Here is a 7303-nt window from a genome sequence, read left to right as displayed (position 1 = left end):
CAGTGGCAAGGCAATTTCTTTCATTTCTTATTCAGTGTCTACATTCTTTTTTTTTCTAATTTTTAATTTTGTCTTTGAAAAAGTTTTAGATCACAGTAATTCACATGTACAATATAGGGACTCCCATATATCCACAATCAAACCCTTTTTCCCCTTCCCCAGCAATGATCTTTTCACATGTTCATGTTATATTTGCTGCAGGTGATGTACAGATATTGAAACGTAGCTATCAAACATGGTTCCATTTTGGTTTACATTATGGTTTATATTTTAGACTGTACAATTTTCTAAATTTTTACTTACCTCATGTTTTACATTATGGTTTACATTTTAGCCTATAGACTTTTATAAATTTTTGGTGTAATTTAACATGTCCTATATCCATCATTGCATGATCTTGTGGAACACTTCCATTGCCCACAGTTACCCTGCTTCCATCTATTGTATACTTCTCTTTCCCTCCCCTCAGGGCCCACAGTGACAATCAGTCTTCATTACTTGAAGGACTAGATTCACAGATACTTACAACAATGCTGAGGGCTTGACATACTAGTCTGCCCTAACCCATTGAAGGCCACCAATTCTCTCGAGAGCCACAATTCCTTCTGTTTGAGAGCATCAGGCCTCCCCAGGATGTGGGTTTGCCTTCACACTCATTGTATGGGTCTCCACCCGATGATATAACACACTATGACAAAATGCACACTCACACACTCCCTAGAAGTCTGCCCCTTTGCCAGACACCCCTCCTCCTTAAGCAACTTAAACAGGTAATCCTTCCTTGTTATATTTTCTAATGGGTTTTCTCAACTTTATAGCTTCAACCACATACCTGACAATCTCCCATGTTCAACTGTTCCCCCCAGCTGTCCCCCCAATTCCTTGGGCCACTTGACCCACTCTTCCAACCCTAGACCCCCTCAAGCTCACAAAGCCCCACCCAAAGGTATCCCGATGCCCCCATATTGTCTCTTCCCTGTACAAATACTTATCTCCAGCTTATCACAGATTTCACCCATGTAGGTGTCAGCTCGCAACCTTCCTCTCTCCCACAACTTCCTTTAAGCCTATCATCCAGTCTCTACTCTCTGAGACAGCTTGGTTTGCTTATTTCATATCAGAGAGGTCATGTAGTTTTTGTCTTCAATGCCTGGCTTGCTTTACTTTTTTATAGATCTATTTAGAATTTCTGTTTCTGTTGAGTCAGTTGTAGTAGCTTGGGTCTTTCTAGACACTTGTGTGTTTTCATGCAGATACCCAGATCATTAATTTGTAGACATACAATTTTTCATAGTGTTTGCTATTTTTGTAATATCAGTAATAATGTTCCTCCCTTTGATTCCTGAATTTTCTGATTTGAGCCTTCTCTATTTTTTTCTTGGCCTTTCTAACAAAATTTTGTTAATTTGTTGATGTTTTCAAAGAATCAACTTTTGGTTTCATTGATTCCCTCTATTGTTTCTCTAGTCTCTATTTTCATTCTATTCTTTTTTATTTCCTTTCTTTTGTTTGCTTTCAGTTAAATTTGCTCATTTTTTTCTAGTTTCTTTTTTTTTTAATAGTAAAGGATGCAATCCATAATGAGTATTTATTTATTTTTTTTTATTTTTATTTTTTTATTTTTTATTGATTTTGTAATAATATTACATTAAAAATATATATGTGAGGTCCCATTCAACCCCACCCCCCACCCCACCTCTCCCCCCCCCCCCCCCCCCCCAGCAACACTCGTTCCCATCATCATGACACATCCATTGGATTTGGTAAGTACATCTTTGGGCACCTCTGCACCTCATAGTCAATGGTCCACATCATGGCCCATACTCTCCTCCATTCCATCCAGTGGGCCCTGTGAGGATTTACAATGTCCGGTGATTGCCTCTGAAGCACCATCCAGGGCAGCTCCATGTCCCAAAGACGCCTCCACCTCTCATCTCTTCCTGCCTTTCCCCATACCCATCAGCCACCATGTCCACTTTTCCCAATCCAATGCCACCTCTTCTATGTGGACATCGGATTGGTTGTGTCCATTGCACCTCTATGTCAAGAGGAGGCTCAGATTCCACATGGATGCTGGATGCAATCCTCCCACTTTCAGTTGTAATCACTCTAGGCTCCATGGTGTGGTGGTTGTCCTTCTTCAACTCCATCTTAGTTGAGTGTGGTAAGTCCAATACATCATATTGTAGGTGCTGGAGTCTGTTGAGGCTCAGGGCCTGGCTATCACATTGTCAGTCCAGAGATTCAAATCCCCTAAATATATCTTAAACCCCAACATTAACTGCACCTCCAGCACATTAGCATGAAAGTCTTATGAGGGAGATCCCATCTGAGTCCAGATTCATCACACATAAACACCAGTTCCAAAAAGGGGCCATCTGACCTGGTAGTTAACCCCATCGGCCATGACCATAATTCCCATGGGTCTCTTTAGCCCTAGAAGGAACAAAGAAGGTTAGTTTATTACAGTCTTTCTTCTGTTATAATGTAAGGTAGTTCTAAGTTTCCCTCTGAACACCACTTTCATTTCATCCTATATGTTTTAGTATATTGTCTTTTGTTTTAATTAATCTCAAAGTATTTTCTAACCTGTTTGTGATTCCTTATTTGACCCATTGGTTGATTTAAAATTTTGTTTTTCAATTTCACTTATATGTGGATTTTCCACATTTCCTTCTGTTACTGACTGCATTCCATTTTGGTAGGAAGATATACTTTGCATAATTTCAATTCTTTTCAATTTGTTGAGAATTTTTTATTACCTAATTCTTTTTTTTATGGCCTAACTCTTCTGCATTTAAGAAGAATATGCATTTTGTTATTGTTGGATAGTGTGTCCTATACAGATCTGTTATTTCTACTTGGTTCAGAGTATTATTAAAGTGTTTAGTTTCATTCAGGATCTTCTTCAGGTTGGTTCTATTGAAATGGTATATTGAAGTTGCCAAATATTATTGTTGAATTGTCTATTTCTCCCTTCAAATCCATTAATTCTGCTTCCCTATATTTTGAGACTCTGTCCTTATGTACATATATGTTTATAATTGCTATGACTTCCTGATGGATTCACCCTTTTATCATTATAATATATTCTTCTTTATCTCTAGTAACACTTTTAGTCCTTAAAGTCTATTTTGGCAAGTATTTCTTTGTTACTTTTTGCAGGTTACCTATTATCCCATCCTTTTACTTTCATCCTATTTTTTTGTCTTTGAATCTAAAATGTGTCACTTTAGATAGTAAATAGTGGCTTTTTAAATCCATGTGGCTATTTTTCTGCCTTTTGATTGAATACTTAATCAATTTATATTTAATACATTTACTGATAAAGTATTATTTATATATGTCATTTTCTATTTGTTTTCTATATATTTTATGTTTCTTTTGCTTCTATATTCCTACTTTATTCTCTTCTTTTGTATAAAACACAGATATTTCAGTAGAGCATTTTAATTCCCTTGTTGTTCACTGTATTTCATTTTTCCTTTAGTTTTTGCTCTGGAGGTTACAATTAATATCTTTATTTAAAACAATCTAATTTTCATTAATAGTCATCTAAATTTCATTAATAAGTAAAACTTTCTTCCAGTATAGCTCCTTTCCCTCACCCTTCTTTTGTGCTATTACTTTCATAAAAATTATATCCTTATACATTCAAAACACATCAGCTCAGTTTTTTTGTTGTTGTTGTTGAATTCTGTTGTTGTCCTTTAAAGTAGAGAGAAAAAGAAAAATGTTACAAAAATGACATTTATTCTACAATTTACATTTTTCTATATAGTTAAGTTTAGCTGTTCTCTTTATTGCTTGGTGTGGACTAGAGTTAGTGTCTGGTGTTCCTTCATTCCAGTCTGAAGATTTCCCTTTATCTTTTACTGTAGGGCAGGTTTGCTAGCAGCAAATATTCTCAGTTTTTCTTTATTTGGGAATTTCTTAATTCTGCCTTCATTTTTGAAGGACAGTTTTGGTAGATATAGAATTCTTGATTGATGTTTATTTTTAAACTTTCAGCACCTTTAATATGTCATCCCACTGTCTTTGGAATCCATAGTTTCAGATATGAAATCATCTGTTAATTTTATTGATACTCTTAGGTACAGGAGCATAATGAGTCATTTTTTCCATTCTTTCTAGGTCTTCTCTTTATCTTAAGCTTTTGATAATTTTACTATGATGGGTATGAATCTCATAGAGTTTACATTCCTTGGATTTACATGAGGTTTTATACTATGCAAATTCATGTATTTAATCAAATTTTGAAAGTTTTCAGCTAATATTTCCCCAAATACTTTTCCTGCTTTCTCTCTCTCTTTTTTCTTTCTGGAACTCTAATTATACATATATTGGTGTGCTTGATAGTGTTCCACAGGTGACTGAGGTTCTGTTAATATTTTTTCATACATTTCTTTTTTTTCTTCTTTTCTTTATCAGACTGGTTAATCTTATCTATCTTCAAGTTCAATGATTCTTTCTTCTCTCAGATCAAATCTATTGCTTAGAACCCCAAAGTAAAATAGTAATTCCTGTTATTGACTTTTCAACTTCAGAATTCATATTTGGTACATTTGTATAATTTCTATCTCTTATTAATATTCTTTATTTGAGGAGAAGTTGTTATCATGATTTCCTTTAATTCAATAGACATAGTTGCCTTTAGTTCTTTGAAAATATTTTAAATTGAAGATGCAAAATCTTTGTCTAGTGAGTTCAATATCTGAGTTTCCTTGACGGCAATTTCTACTGACTATATATATATACAATATATTTATGTAGCAGTTTGATAAAATCATGAATTTTGAAATAGATAATGGATTATGTTTGTAAACTTATCTGTACCTGGCCATGAATAAATTATGATTAGGGCTTTGATTGGGCCACATTAGTAGTCTGTTGAGTCTCCACCCCTTGGTGGATGGGGACTCACAGATAAAAGGCATGGCAAAGGACAGAATTGGAGGATTTTGATGTTGGAGTTTTAATTTGGAGTTTGATGCTGGAGTCTTGAGCTGAAGCCCCAGGAAGTCAGTACACTGCAGAAAGAGAGTCAAGCCCTGGGAAAAGAGGATCTGAGCCAGGAGAAGAACACAGAGGAATAGAGACAGCTCCTTAGACAGGGCAGGAACCCTGGAGAGAGAGACAGAGTTCTTTGTCTGATAGTCTACAGCTGACCTTGTGGAGAAAACAGAGGCCCTGCACCCAGAGAGAAGCAAGACCTGGGAAGAGAGGAATGCAGGATGCCTGAACCCTGGCAGACATTGGCAGCCATCTTGTTCCAACACATGGAAATAGACTTTGATGAAGGAAGTAAATTATGCTTTATGGCCTGGTATCTGTAAGTTTCTACCCCAAATAAATACCCTTTATAAAAGGGAGCAGATTTCTGGTATTTTGCATCAGCACCTCTTTGGGTGACTATACAATGTCTAATATGTGTATTGGACTTGATTTTTAGAGAAGTTTCTGGTTTATGGAAAAATTGTATAGAAAGTATACAACATTTCCTTATAACCCCCCTTAAACACAGTGTGCTGGTTAGTTTAATGTTTAATGTGGCCAGGTAATGGTGACCTATTGTTTTGTCAAGTCAGAACTGGGCTAATTATAATAAAAGGCCATTTCCTGGACTTTAATTACCAGAGAGTTGACTGCATCTATGGCTGGTTCTATCTACAATCAACTAATGAGACTGCCATCAGTGATTAGAGATGTCTCATCTAAACAGTTGAAGGCTATAAAAGGAGAATTGATTTCAGCATTCAGAGAGAGAGTTTCCATCTTTACTTCTGACAGGCAATGTCTCCTGGGGAACTCATTAAGGACCTTCATTGGAGTCCCTGGCTTGCAGCCAACGCTATGGCATTTGAACTTGTGCATCCCCATGGATTGTATGAGACAGTTTTATAAAAGCCCCTACTATTTACCGATATCTCCTTTCAGTTCTGTTTCCGTAAAGAGCCCTGACTAATAGACACTGTTTATCTTCTCATTAAAATATTGCTTGAGTGTGATACATTTATTCCAATTTATCAACCAATATTGATACCTTGTAATTAAGTGACATCCATAGTTTATGTTGGGATTCACTCTTCATGTTATATACATCTATGGGCTTTGGCAAATGCATAATATCATGTATCCACCATTACAGTATCATACGGAATAGTTTCTCTGCCCTACAAATACCCTTTGCTCCAATTATTCATTTTCCCTCATCCCCCTCCCTGCTAATCGTTGATGTTTTCACTCTCCCTACAGTTTTGTTATTTAGAACATCATGTATTTGGAATCAGTGTAGATTGTTTCATTGAGCAATATGCTTTAATGTTCCTTCATGTCTTTTCATGTCTTGATAGTTCATTTCTTTTTATTGCTGAATAATACTACATTTTATGGATGTACCAAAGTTTGTTTACCCATTCACATGAAGGATACAATGGTTGCTTCCAAATTTAGGCAACTATGAATAATGATTCTATAAATATTAATGCGCTGGGTTTTGTGTGGGCATCAATTTTCAGCTCACTTTGGTAAATACCTAAGAGTATGATTCCTTCATCATATGGTAATCTTATGTTCAGCTTTGTAAGAAAATACTAGGCTGTTTTCCAATGTGATTTTTACCTTCAGCATTTGGTGTTGTCAGTGTTTTGGATTTTAGCCATTCTAAAAACAGTGTAGTATATCCTATAGTTTTAATGTGCAGTTTCCTAATGATGTATGATGCTTAGAATCTTTTCATATGTTTATTTGCAATCTCTATATCCTCTTCGGTGAGGTGTCTTTGCAGATGTTTTACTCATTTTAAACTGTGATGTTTGTTAGCTTATTGTTTAGTTTTTTTGTCTTTATTTTTTTAATGTTACATTAAAAAAATATGAGGTCCCCATATACCCCCCACCCCCCTTGCCCCACTCCTCTGCCCATAACAACAACCTCCTCCATCATCATGAGACATTCATTGCATTTGGTGAATGAATCTCTGAGCACCACTGCACCTCATGGACAATGGTCCACACCATAGCCCACACTTTCCCACAGTCCACCCAGTGGGCCATGGAGGACATACAATGTCTGGTAACTGTCCCTGCAGCACCACCCAGGACAACTCCAACCCCCAAAAATGCCCCCACATCACATCTCTTCCTCCCACTCCCTACCCTGAGCAGCCACCATGGCCACTTTCTCCACACCAATGCCACATTTTCTTCACTAATCACAATAGTTCATGAATAAAATATCAGCAAGCCATTCTAAGGTCCACAGGATGGAGGAATAGAGTATGGATTAGAGTGGACTTACTGAT

This window comes from Dasypus novemcinctus, chromosome 27 (assembly GCF_030445035.2).
Source record: "Dasypus novemcinctus isolate mDasNov1 chromosome 27, mDasNov1.1.hap2, whole genome shotgun sequence".
Taxonomy (NCBI): domain Eukaryota; kingdom Metazoa; phylum Chordata; class Mammalia; order Cingulata; family Dasypodidae; genus Dasypus; species Dasypus novemcinctus.
Note: the sequence above shows the minus strand (reverse complement) of the source record.